General features: G+C 30.6%; 1 long non-coding RNA gene across 3 annotated transcripts; it reads right to left on the minus strand.

Annotated features, from left to right (window-relative positions):
- Window positions 1–570: 570 nt before the first annotated feature.
- Window positions 571–14458, minus strand: LOC143242423 (uncharacterized). Of its 3 annotated transcripts, none has more exons than XR_013022647.1 (3): window positions 14298–14458; window positions 6345–6552; window positions 571–3582 (listed from the first exon to the last, which is right to left on the minus strand). It is a non-coding gene; the product is annotated as an uncharacterized LOC143242423 (long non-coding RNA). The 3 variants fall into 3 exon arrangements; XR_013022648.1 differs by lacking the exon at window positions 14298–14458 and adding an exon at window positions 10184–10278; XR_013022649.1 differs by lacking the exon at window positions 14298–14458 and adding an exon at window positions 9600–10046.
- Between the last annotated feature and the right edge of the window lie 441 nt (window positions 14459–14899).

Here is a 14899-nt window from a genome sequence, read left to right on the forward strand (position 1 = left end):
GTAACATATATGCATCTGTTCCTATTAGTCAATCGATTCACTTGAAGGAAACATACAAAATTATCAAAATTCTTGTTAATAAGGTCTAATACATAGAACATGGCTGGCTATTTTGTGGAAAGTTTAAAGTCCTTTGAATGTTGTTGTATTAAACACCCAGTCAGACAAAGTTTTCACATTTTGTGTGTGAAATGGGATAAATGACACAAAATCAATGCTGGATAAGAAGTAATGGTTACACAAAGTCAGCCAGATACCAGAATTAAAAACATTAAATATGAAAGTTTGGTTGACAAAAGAATGTCCTATTACCTTCATTTCGCATAAAACTGGGCTTGATAGATCAGTTTGTAATGATCTTAAACAAAGATGGTGACTGTTTCAAGTATCTGTATGAGGAATTCCCAGCAATTTCAGAAGCAACACTTAAAGGGATTTTGTTTAGCGTCAGATTAGGAAACTAACTTAAAATGAACATATCTAAGTCTGTTTGTTTATTTGAAATTTTTCATCAAGCCACACAAAAGGTATCCCAAAATTAGCTTAGGAAAAATTAACGAAAATGCAGTTAGTCATCAATACCCACTGTCAACTTTTGGGTTACTTTTTATTGAAGAAAAGTAGGGTTGATTATAATATTATGATGATTACTTGGCTGAAAAAAACAACCATGTTTGTTTGGACGAGGATTCAACCCACAATTCACACTGCAAGTTGAAATTGCAATATGTAAGATCATAACACATAGTTTTGACACTAAATGATGTAGATTTCACAAATATATCAGGATGTATCTGAATGCATATCTGTTTGACATCAACTTTCCTCTCATTTATTCATTTTTATCAAAAAACTTTAAAAAAATGTTCATTGAGGCAAATAAAATAATAATTTGATCTAAGCAAGAGTTTTATTTATTCCTATTTCGTAACAACATTCTTACATAGAGGAGAAATGGATGTTATTTTCAAAATCTAAGAAGCTGAATAATAGGAAGTCATGACACCCAATATACTACTGCTCTTGGAGAAATCTCAAAAATACAGTCTGTTAATTTTCTTGTCCTAAAATGATGCCAGTCTTCATGGCCAATATATTTTAACATGTATATTGGGATATTTGGTTTTTGAGCTATTAATGTGTATCTAGTTATCACTGTAGAGTCCTGTATTGTTTTCACTGGTCAGCTACTTCAATGAACAGATGCCGTGTTAAATAATAAAAAACATTTGTTTTACAAAAGTACTTATTACACATGGTATTCAGAAAGTCACTGTGCACTTATATATTTATTAACAGATGTGTTTCAATACAGAATGCAGGAGGTAAATATGAGCGACAATTATAAACAATGTTGAAAGTGACCCCTGTTGGCATCAATACAGGCTTAGATCCTATCTTATTTTGTTTCTAAATACCGCTATCAGTTGCTGGCTAGAAATAGACTAAATAGACATATGATTACAAAACTGCACAGTGATTTTCTGAACACCCTGTGCATCACATACAGTTTGTTTAATTAGTTTCTTTATACAGTACTGTGTGAAAGTGTAAGGGTAAAAGAATATTTTGTCATTCTTTCCATTTTATGGGCTAATTCTTCCATGTTATTACTGATTGTAAATTTCAACACCATGGTAGTGATTCACTGATCACTTTTTAACAATTAAATGAGCTGGGGTGAGAACACTCAGTTTTTAGAATTCCCTACACTTGTACCTTGGGCATGTCATGATGGTTCTGTTTGAATGAATATAGTGATAAAATTTAGGGCCTGAAATAAATGTCATTGTACTACACACAATGTTTTAACTGTGTAGAAAAAATCTAGCATATTGAACAAGTATATGCTAGAAGGAATATATTTAATAGCCATCCACAAATAAATCTTGATAAAAATAGTAATAACACACATATGACATTATCATTTCACAGCCCAAAAAGAAAGAGAGAACTGTCAGTATATCAGAGACTTTGCTTAAAAGCTTTATGTGATGCTAGTTGGACTCTTCATCTCATTGCTGTAGATGTAAATTCTCATTTGGATGTAAATTCATTATTACTATCTCTAATGTTATTTAAAATTTTTATCATCACTAGAGAAATAAAAGTTTATGTAAGTATTCAGAAGTTTGGTAAGAAGATCTCTTCTTTAAAAAAACCTCATAATAGTTACTAATAACAATCAATATAACCTACTTCTTTATAAACTGCTGCTATTTCATTTTCATAAACACAGGTTTGGGCAAGAACATCAGTCATATAGCTAACTGCTAAATATTCCATTGTTACCAAAACAAAGTTTAAAATTTCACTTAAATTTTATTATTTAATAAAATTATACATAATAACGAAACAAAATAATTTATTTTCCTCTTTTAAGAATATTCTAAATAATCATATATCTAATAAAAACAGAGAAGTTTTTCAAACAATTGTTCATGAAGTTAGAACTGAGGTAACAACAGTCGTTTAACATTATTTAAATGTAAGATTTTTATTATCTAGAAAGATTTGTGGTTCATAAAAATATTACAAACTCAATTTCAAGTGTTAAGAAAGTGTGAATTAACAAATACCACTTTTCTACTTTTAGTTACTTCTTCAATTTATAACTTTTATTTTCCTACCTCAAAAGATGTTTTTCATTTTTTGAAGTACACTCTTTTTATATATTGGTAACTAATGCTGTAATCTGATTCTCAACAATTATAAAAGATTACATTGGATTGGATTGTGTGAAAGAGACTGAAAATTTAATAATTATTGTATTACACACTAAACAATGTTCACAGTTTTGTAAATAACGCTACATTTGAGAGAACTGTATAAGCTGCAAATAATTTAACAAATTCAACCTTTCTTGAATAAAATAATTTCAACAACCATGTACATAACACTGTGTGTGTGAAACATACAATGAAGTTGAATCAAGCATGATAAAAATGAAAGAGTGCTGGTTAGAGATAACATACTGGTAGAAACTTAGAATAGAAATGTATAAAGTTATTTCAAAGTTATTTATATATGGAATGAATGAAAAAAGTCATTGTGTGAGAACCAAATGTGGCTGCAACCTCCCACACTAAAACTGTCACGTATTTCTCACAACTACAATTTAAACAAAGCAAACCTGTGAGAGTGTAAGACTGTAAGACAATATGTTAGTGTACACTCTATAACAGGTACGATTAAAAATAAAAAATTAACTAAAATGTAACATTAACAACACTAACCCAAATGATTAACCTGCATATTTATTTTCAATCTGCATCACGTATTCTATAATATTGTTGTGATATTTATCATTTTCTGTACTAAAAATGTACTTCCAATAAATACTTACCTCCTTTTACACAGGCCTGGAATAACCAGGCAGTTTAAACCCTCAACTCATAATTTGAAGATTGCTAGTATCAATCCCCATCACACCAAATATGCTCACGCTTTCAGTTGTAAGAGCTATTCTAATGTTACAGTCAATCCAAACATTTACTGGAAGAGAAGTAGCCCAAGAGCTGGCAGTGGGTGGTGATGACTAGCTGTCTTCTCTCTTGTCTTACACTGCTAAATTAAGGATGGCTAGTGGAGACAGATAGACCTCATGTAGCTTTCACAAAATTAAAAAATAAACAAACAATCCTTTTACATCAACAGATATTCTCATTCAATGCTGCCATCTACTTGTAAAACTTGTTTTCAAGCATCTCATAAGTTTCTGTCTCCTCTTGATTGCAAATTATTCATTAAAATTATCATGTAACAACCCTCCATCAGTAATAGTGCAAGGTATTCTCATCATGCTTATGACTTCCTCTGTTCAATTCTACCAGATATCACTTTGAGTTCTCTTAGAATTTGGAAGTATCAGGTTTTAATGAAGAGGTAAGATGGAAAGTGTGAAATGAGGTAAGAACCTTCCAGAAATACATTTACAGTTTAGGTGAGTTACAACTTCCAATACAGTACATTATGTCATATCAACAGATAGCGAGAATCTTACATTGAATAGGTGGAAGAAACAGTTTTAGGGAAGGAAAGAAGCATCCTCCAAAGCCATCCAGAGGACACACCTGAAGACAAGAAAGTCAAATTTGGAAAACTGATGTGGGAGACTGAGTCAGGTATACATTTCACCCAGATAAGAAAGATGTGGTACTTATGGGAAAACTGGAATGTAATGAGGGCTATCAATCTTCATTAGAAGAAAAGTAAAACACAATGGAGAGTCTGAAGGAACAACATAACTTGAAACAGTGCAATAGATGACCACAAAGACCTATTTTCAAATGCAGACCATAATGATTCACTCAATACAAGACATGGTAGGGATGAAGAGTATTCTATTCTACCTTAACCATATATGTTTTGGTTTAGAATAATGGCTACTTTGATAACACTTTTACAGTTGACTAAATACCCCCATTAGTTCTGTCAAGGCTATATAAAATAAACTTTAAACAGATTTATCAGAGATCCATAGTATGAAAAATAAACTTTGGAAGTACTGATGAGATTAGTTATTGTAGTTTACAAAAATAGAGGCATTTGTGTAATCCACACCCTGCATACTGACAGACTTGATGATTTATTGAGATGGAAGATTAGTGTGAGAAAATATTACATTATATAGAACATGGACTTTACCAAACACAAGTTCTAACTTTTTGATAATCTATAATTATTTCACATGTTTACCACTTTGCAAAATAAAATTGACAAGTGGAATGAAAATTAAAACAGACTCAAAAGGAAAAATTATTATTAAAATATGCACTGCAGACTCAACACATACCAAGATAAAAATGCTGCACTTTACAGGTCACAATTCTTTCAAAACAGAAACTAATTACATGATTTATGTTCTCCTTGTAGCTGGCCAATCAACGTAAATGGCAATAATTCAGAAGAACATATTATTTTTGTGCCATTAATAATACAAATTCACATTCAAGTTGATACCAGGTGAACTATCCCATGAAGCAGCAGATACCATCTGTGATGACTCATGTTAGGTACAGCAACACCTAGAAGTCAACTAGCACATGCCCTAGTAAGAAGTTCTGAGCCAGAATCAGAATTTTATGTTTCATATTTATCAAGCTGAGGTACCTGTCTTTTATTTGTACATGAACTTAAAATCTGGAGGTGGAAGATATGATAAATGAGAAAAATCCTGATTTTCATACAATTCATTTATAACATTCATTTACTAGACTCTATAATGGTCATTATGACCCTGTAGAAAGAGGTAGTATCAATTATAATGTCAGTAGGGGTGCATTCTGTTACCTGCTTTCAACACCCAGCTCATCACATCTTTTTACAGCATTTTAAATGATTATTTAATAGAAAACCAATGGCTACAGAAGTGTCTTACAGACAGGTCAAAGTAAGAAATTATAACAACTCAAACAACAGCTTTTCATACCAGCCTTATAGTGGCTGTTGAAATGGAAACTTCATCTCAGTTTATGCATTATTGCAACAAATTGGTCATTTTTATTCATTAATTCCTCCAAAGGTAGCTCAGCACAGTCTCTGAGATGTATATATTAAATGTTTGTGTGCTTTCCCCCACACTGTGTGCATGCATATTAGAGAAAATTGTATAAACGTGTCTTACTTTTTAGTTGAAGAACAAGACACCATCTACAAATATAATTAATGCTAACTTAATCAAAGTGTTCAATATCAGCAATAATGGGGGTGGAGGAGTTACAAACCCTGCATTAACATGCCCCCTTTTCCAACTCACTGAATAATCACAAAAAATACTCTAGTTCTTTTCTCACAATAAGTCACAGAGCCTTCTAGAATGAAATTTCAGTCATCACAAGACATTTGACAGTTTGGTTTTTAATAAGAGCTCAATAATACAAAAAATGTGGGTGAATGGATGGACTAAAGTACCTGCCTTTCTCCTCTTGTGCTCCAAAAGTGTTATTTTTCTTAGTGATAAAACATTGTCCATAATTAGATCTTGCCTGCTGTGAGCTTGGAAATACAAATGTCAGCTTTAAAATAATTGACACAAATACACATATCAAATGTTGATATACAAGAAATTGCTGCTCAATTTTACATTTTAAAAGGGTTTGTAAGACTGATTGAAGAGAATGAGAGATCTACATCGATCAACCCCTATGTAGCAGAGGAAACCCACAGCCTTCTGTGACCCCCGTTTTGTTGATGGTTCCCTGCCTTTATAATGTTACTGTAGGAGCTACACTATATATGTTTAGCTCACTTAAAGAAATTTAATGTTTAATAATATTTTTTTAAACCTCAACAAAACTAAAATTAACAAAGCAACATACCTAAAAAAAATGAAATGGACAAACCTGAACGTGCTGTGGAGTGACTGTAACCTCTACTCCCATAGTTTCACCTCCACTGTTTATTGGTACCTTTCTTCCTGATGAACAGATTCTTCCTTCACAGGTTTCTTCACAGTTACCTTGTTCAGCATCACTGACATGACTACAAGGAGCTGGAAAGTTGAACTTGAAGGCCATTCACACAGTGAAAAAGGATTAAAATGTTATAGATCTGTAAAGAAGAAAAATACAGTTTTGTTCACACTAAATCTTGTTCTGAACACAAAATCTCAATTTAGTCCCAATTTATTTTCAACGTTTTACTAATTCCTGGACAATTAAAATTCAAGTCACGTAAAATTTGCACAAGTTTTTCTTTTCCAGTTAAATATAGAATTATAAGAAAGTTAACTGTTTAACAAGTTTTACTGCTATTCATTTAATGTTACAATAAAAACTTTGAGAAAAAACAGAATAGTATTCAGTATAAATCTTTATAAAGTTCTTAAATGGAAAAACTTGAAGTAAGCACTTCTTCACCTGCAGCAAGCAATATGCAGACTAAATTACAAACTACAATACCCATACAGTAAGACAAAACAAACAATTCATGAGGTAAAAAAAAACAGCAAAAAGCACAATATGAAATTATTAAAACAATATGAAAGTAACACAAAGAATAGCAAACAAAAACTTAATCACAGCCAACATTTAAAGAAAGTGAGAGATACCAGTTCAGTATTATGAGCAAAAAACCCTGGAAACATTTCAAACAAAAATATAGTAGCATTCTTACTGTTTTGTAAGAAAATATTAAAACTCCCACAATCTTAGTGAACAGTATTATTTTGTAAAGTTCCTTATAACACACTATTTCTTACATCTAGAATACTGCAATAACCTGTTTTGTTTTTGTACTCAAGTTCAAATTCAGTCCTCCACAATAACCAACAGTTAAACACACAAAAAACAACAGAGTTCTAAACATTAATGTGGATAATACCCCATACCATTTTTAACAAATGACTTGAAGGTCACCATTTATGAAGCCTGCTCATTGTACATAAAATATATGGCAAACCTATTCAGAAGAAATATACAATTCTGGTCAAAACAATGCTAAACAGAGTAAAACTAAATTAAACCTAATGATAAGAGCTTATGTATGTGCTAAAATTTTAATGTTCATTATAACTTAAATAAGATGATTTGTTTCAGTCACTTCAAGTTTAAAATATGTCATGTAAGACAATATTACTATAACTGTACATTTATGTGTGTCAAGTTATTGTTATAACATTGTTGTAAATATCTGATGAACGTTTTACACACAATTTGTTTGTGTAGAGGTAAATGAAAATAAATAGATAACCATAATACAGTTGATTTTAAACTTTGACTGCATACATGTCTGTCTTGGAAATTTATTTTTAAAGTTATGCAGTTTGAACTATGTAATCACGTGCAAAATACTGTGTACAGTAGTGTACGTAGTCATTACAATTCAGGAAAAGGTATGTACATGGTTTTCATGTATACAGTCAAATTAAAACAATTCACTTTGCACTCATCCATATATATTTTAAAACTGTGGAATATTACATACTGTTGGCTGCAACTATGAAAGCTACATACCAATCAAATCTAACCGAATGTACACTATAAACTATGCATATCATAAAAATCATAACATCTAAGCTAATGCACTGTTATCAAATTTAATTTTCTACACGACAAGGAAAATGGATAGAAAATATAGTACAACTATCTTGCTGTTCCTGATTCAAATTTAGAAAAAAGGTTAATAACTAAAATACAACTCTTAATATTTGTACTACATTACTAATGACAGATGTGCCGATACAAATTTATAATGATTCTTGGATGTTTTCCATTGTTCTATAAATCTGAGATTATTTCTCTTAGACACAAATTTATTCTTGCTTAATGTGGGTAATATAGCTTACCTTTCATTTATAAAAATACAACTAAACCAAGCATGTACAAGTTCCACATGCATTGCAATCATATAAACAGATCTTTTACTACAAACAACATTTGTACTTCAAAATATTCATGCTATTTGACTTTTCTGACTGATAAACTTAATACTGATTCACAGGAGTTTTGATAAGTTTAAATTAAAATCTGTTCTTTTATCAAGGGAACATCCAAATTCAGCATTATAAATTATAACTATACTTCACAAATTTTACGAAATAATATGCATAAAATTTGAAACTAAAAACACTAAAATATGCCTGAAAATAATTAAATGTTATATGAATAAACTAGAAATAGTTGATGGTGAAACACAGAATTGCATTACTAAGGAGACAAGTGTGTGTGTTTTCTTATTGCAAAGCCACATCAGGCTGTCTATTGTATCCACCAAATGGAACTGAACCCCCCGATTTTAGCATAAAGAATTCATAAATTTACCACTGTACCTGCACAGGAACAGAGTGAATCATAGATACATTCTGTTTACCTTTTAGTTTGTAGATGTTATAAATCAATCTAGTGATGAACTGACAATGTCATAAATCATTTTATTTTTTATTATACAAACTAACAAAAAAGTTCAAAATATGATGATAATTACACGTATATTATGATTAAAACATAACTGGACTGAATATAAATATATCAGCATCTGAAACTAATTTATAAACATAAAACTGCTTCTGTAATAAATAAAACCTATAAATATATAATCATGTAATTTTCATACTTTTGTCCAGAAATACATTTCTGATGTTTAACTTTAAGTATGAAACTTTTTTATTCACGTACCTTTACGATAACTAGAACTATTTAGTTATGGTATGTTAACATAAAAGCACATAAAAATGTTTATTCAGTTGATTTTTCAAACAATTTCAAAAAACTATGAAGAAGTTTGTGAAAAAGTTGAAAATATTTACACATAGGGATAAACATGTCTCTACTGTATCAAATGTACCTACATAGCTGAAACAATTACCATTGTTAACTTTTATCTCTTACAGTGGGGTTAACCCATGACTTGTGAATGTTTCCACATATAAATAATAAAAAAATTGAAAATCACCATTATTCATAAGTATGTACAACTTGGTGCCAGTGACAGTACGATAAGTGTTTGTGTACCACTTGCACACTGGTTTTATTTTTGTGTGACTTCTATTTGTGCAGGTATGTGCTTTATTATGTAATTTTGGTTATTTCCTGAGTTTCTTTACATATATATATATATCAATACTGCACTGTCGTTAATAGTCCATGCTGCCAACTTACTGCCATAATGGAACAGCACTGAAATGTGTTCAGAATATCCCATCTATCAGTCAAAATCCAAACAGTGATGTCAATCTAGTTAGTTGCCATGAATAATCATCAAAGATCATACACAAATATCACAGTAGGGTGTATATTTCAAATTAATATCTTTTATTTTGAAAGGTTGAAGGTATAATTGGTAGAAATATTAGGGGTGGTTTCTATTTATTTGCTTTCTACTTTAAAGTATTTAATGGAAACTGTATTCCCACCAAAAAGATTATAATATTATAATGTCCCAAAGCTGAAAGAACAAGCATTTTTGGTTGAACAAGAATTCAAACCCACTACTCCAGACTGTGAGTTGAACTTGGAATATATAAGATCATAACACATAGTTTTGTGACTAAAAGATGAAGATTTCACAAAAGTATCAGGATGAATATGAATGCATATCTGTTTGATATCAATGTTCCTTTCATTCATTTTTCTCAGTTTTTATAACAAATATTATAATAAAAAATGTTCATTGTGGCAAACAAAATAACAATTTGATATAAGCAAAAGGTTTGTTTCTTCCTAATTCATAACAACATTCTTACATCAATATGACTTGTAAATTTGACACTGGATCAGGCTGTACAATTCCAGTCTTCACAATATGTGGACTTCGCTGCAAGTTATTATGAAAGGAAAAGTATTTAACATATTCCAGAAACAAAACTATATTTGGTACAGTATTTATAATTATAAGCAACAACTTTTAATTGAACTTTACATATATGCTACCAAAGATATTTGTATGACATATGTTTGAAAATCTTCTTCTTGTATTTAATTTTTTAAAATCAGTTTTCAAAACTACAATGAGCATGCCTCAGACTGATACTGTCATAACATTAAAACTTTATATTCATTAGATATACAAGTTGACTTCAGGTTATTCGTGTTGTTTACCTTTGGTGTTAACTTTTGGATCTAGTGTATTGACATTTACAATCTTTCAAAGGTACACTGGATATTTACACCTAAATGACATAATGGGTATTTAATTATTAGCCAGGATTCTATATAGTTTTGACAGAAGAGTACACTATGGAGAAGTGGTGGTGGGCTTGAAATGGGCTAAAAAATACATTCATAAATGATTTATAGCAGCTTTAAGGAATTTAGAAAACCTGTCTTGTTTGAAACATCAGATTTTGGAGAAAAATAAATCACACACACAAAAAATTCCAACTTCTATTAATAAATGGGACAGTTGGTGAATATCTTCTCAGTTAAAATGGTCTGTTGCTTGTATAGCCAAGTATTTTATCTAATAAGTAACACATGATCTTTGCAACCTTTTACATCTGTTGGTGAAAAGTGACAAATTAATGAGAAATTCTATGAACGTATTGTTTATGGAAATTTTGATAAGCGGTCTCTTGATATTTTTGGAATGACAAAAACATTCTTTTGCATCAAGAACTACTTGCCCTAAAGTTTCCTCCATGTAAATAACTAAAACACAAGATTTAGCATTTTCAACAAAAAATTACAAATATATCTTTGTGGCAAATCCTGACTTTTCCAAAATAAATCTGACCATATCCATTCCCTCTCTTCAGTTGATCACTCACCAAATCAGATTACAAGTATTCAGAGAAGTAGCTTCTACATCTTACAACAATAAAGTTTCATATATAGAAGGAAGTATAAAGTACAATACAACTATTTCATGAAACTATGGATATGACTCTTTGAATGTTAACCCATTCTTAGATATCCCTCTTTGTGTAACACTGAAGGGAGAGTCTGCATGATATATTTCAACTAATGATATGCTATGACTAGTCAGTAACATCTTAGTGATCAGCTTTCATTATGCTCTAAATGCCACATGTAATGAGTAGAAATTCACACACCTATATGTGGTAAATTAATACAATAGTATTATGATGTTGAACAACCAAGTTACTGCTGCAATGAAAATATGTACCCTTCTTTATTGTTGACATGATTTTGTTGGTATTTACCAAAACCAAGTTTTGTGTGTTTGCAGCATTGTTGCCCTTGCAAAGATGCTATTAGAAAGCTTTCATGTCCAAATCACACCACTCTTTCATGCATGTTTTCCATAAACCATACAGTATACAAAGACTGTGCTTTCAAAATGCATGTTACAAGAGTGTAATAGCATATATAATCTTTAAGTATTGCTTCTGGTGGCTTGAATGTTATTTATTATTTTATACTAGTAATTGTATTTGTTTCATTCTACACATTCTTAACTCTATTACTATGTGTAGGGGTCAGAGGGTGTTATCACATTTGTAGATTTGCATTCAAAATTTTATTGATCAATTATTTTATGAATATATGTGAATACATGTGGTAGCAGATTGTAGATTGTAATTCAAATGTAATAGTACACAATAATTAATTAATTAAAAATAAATATTTAAACCAGTTCCTAAATATCAATTTTTGTTTGTCATGCACTATACCGAAGGCTTCTTTGGTTTAAATTATATTTCTGATGTCCAAAGGCAAATTTTATACTTTTTAACAAATAGAAATTTAAATTACCAAATTTTGACAAGCTAGAATATGAAATAAAAAACCTCCTTTCTTATCTATTTTCTGAAATATTACTATATTTAGAAAATCAAAAAAGTTCATTCTGTACATTTCTTTGGTTTTTGGAAATGATTGTTTACACATTTTTACTTTGTTCTATTTCTATGAAATGTTTATAACCAATTGAAAGCTCAGAATTTTTCCTACGTGGTATTTTAGGTTTTGAAAAGTGTCTTCATGAGTAGATCCATTTTTTTGTTATTGTAGACTCACAAGGACAGGTTAGATGAATGATGTTTGAAAAATATATTTTTAGACATAAATACAGTTTAATTAATAAGAATGATTAATTACACTAGAAATCTGTGGTACTTAAATATAACCTATGATGTTCTTTATATCAATGTGCATATAAAACAAGAAAAATATTTTACATACTTCAGTTGTAAAATGTGACAAAACTTAGCAAACTGTGAAAAGTCAGTACACATTCATTGAGAAGGAGAGATCACTGTTTTTCTGTAATCTATGAGAAGTAATTGATATTTCAAGATTTACTTGTAGACAGTAATAATATGTATGTATATAAATATACATAAAATGTACTGTATTACAACTGAAATATGATTGTATTCTACAAAATACTGGTCTTCAACAAAGTTATTTCATTAATACCACATATTTCATCCTCAGGAGTTTTCAGTTCATTTCTGTGTGCTTGTGCATCATAATGATTTAAAGATTTATGAAAAGAATCCAGTTTATGACTAACATTGTAATTGTGTCTGTTGAGGTTCACACAAATAGTGGTTTTTACTGTTTTAGTCACTGATGAAGTCATGATCAGAAAATTATTTTTGGGAGCAGTTTGGTCGTACATAAGTAGTTTAATATTTCACTGCATGTAGTAAGTCTGCAGCAGCCATTCCAGATGTATGATAAATTTTAATTGTTTTTCATAAATTGGTTTTAATTCATAGTTTTAACACTTCACATTTTTTAATCTTTTTGTTCATTTTATTTAGTATGTTAGATTTTCTGTTTTTCAATGCAGTTTAAGTATCTATGTAAATCAGATGCAAGTCTCACATGAATACTGATCTTTTATTATAGGCAAACGTTATGAGCTGTATCTATTGTGCTGTAACACTTGTATTTTTATTGTCATGTCATCCTGAAGCGAGGCTCTTTTAAATCATTACAATAATTAGTACTTCCTCACTATGAAATGGACTGTAGTACAGTGCACTTGGTTCAGGGTTAGAATTAACAGTGTGGAATATGTATTAAAGTTATTGATTTCATCTCTATCTACACATCTCCTTGTTCAATTCTCCATGAGCCTGTTGTAGTCCAAAGAAACCTATAAGACAGTAGTTGGATGGAGACTTAGTTTTAATGTTTGAGTAATGATTATTTTGGTGATTGCACAATATTAGGTGGGATTTCTTACTGTTCATGTTTGAAATAATTCTGTGCAAAACATTTAGGGATTTGTATTTTGCAGCTACTTATAACTGTGTGAATTACTGTACTTGAATACCACACATTAAGGCCAATCTGAGGCTTAGTTTAATAAGCTGAGTGCTAGCTCAGCTAGTGTGCTTTCTGAAGAGAATAAACCATGGTTACTTAAAAATTTAATTTCAATGATTAGCCAAATGTCTCGTCATCTGATTAGTGACGTGCATGAATGGATTAAGGAGATTCCCACTATCCCCATGTCTACTATCTAGCAAAACCACAGCCAAGTGAACTGGCTGGGAGAAATCAGCTTAACCAGTCAAATGTTCACAGTTTGTCCTGCACAATTTCTCAGTGCAAAGTGTATTCACAATTAAACTTATGTTGTTGTTGTTATAGTTTATGAAGAAAGGGTGATGTTTAAAAGCTTTTGTTTTTAGACCAGATATAGTTTACTTAATAAAAATGATCAATTACAATGGAATTTCATGGTATGGATAAAATAACTTTTGTACCATTTAAAAAATGGTTACATAAAAAACGTTTTTTTTACATACCCCTTTTGAAACAGAGGTGGTGAAAATACATATTCTGATACTACATGTCCACTGAATGGCATAATATCATAACATTCATTTCAATTTCTATGACTCAATGACAGAAGCTGGATAAAAAAAATTTACTTACAACAAAATTTTTCATCAAATATTTCCTTCAAAACACTAATTTCAAATCAGGTGGTTAAGACACTCAACTTGCAACCCGTGCGTTGAGGGATTGAATCCTCGTCACAACAAACATGCTGGCCCTTTCAACTGTGGGGATGTTAAATGTGATGGTCAATCCCATCATTCACTGGTAAAAGAAGCAGCCCTAGAGTTGGTGGTGGGTGGTGATGACTAACTGCCTTCCCTCTAGTCTTACATTGCTAAATTAGGGAAGTCTTGCACAAACAGCCCTCGTAATGCTTTGCTCGAATTTCTAAACGAGTTTGGTTTTAAATTGGAAATTATAATTCAAATTTTTAGTAATCAGTTAAATTTCTAATTTATAAGTAAATATTGAAAAAAAAACAATTTCTAAATATTAGTTTTTATGCATCATATGATATGCTCAAATTAGAGTTTGTGATGTCCAAATACCAAAGACTATAGTTTCTTATGAGTTAGGAGCTCAAATTACTGATATTGAGAAGTTATAATATGGAAAATTGAATCTCCCATCTTTTCTGCTTGCTGCATTTACTGAATTAGTCTCAGTGCCCCTACCTACCTCTTGACATTTTGGAA

This window comes from Tachypleus tridentatus, unplaced genomic scaffold (genome assembly GCF_004210375.1).
Source record: "Tachypleus tridentatus isolate NWPU-2018 unplaced genomic scaffold, ASM421037v1 Hic_cluster_2, whole genome shotgun sequence".
Classification (NCBI taxonomy): Eukaryota; Metazoa; Arthropoda; class Merostomata; order Xiphosura; family Limulidae; genus Tachypleus; species Tachypleus tridentatus.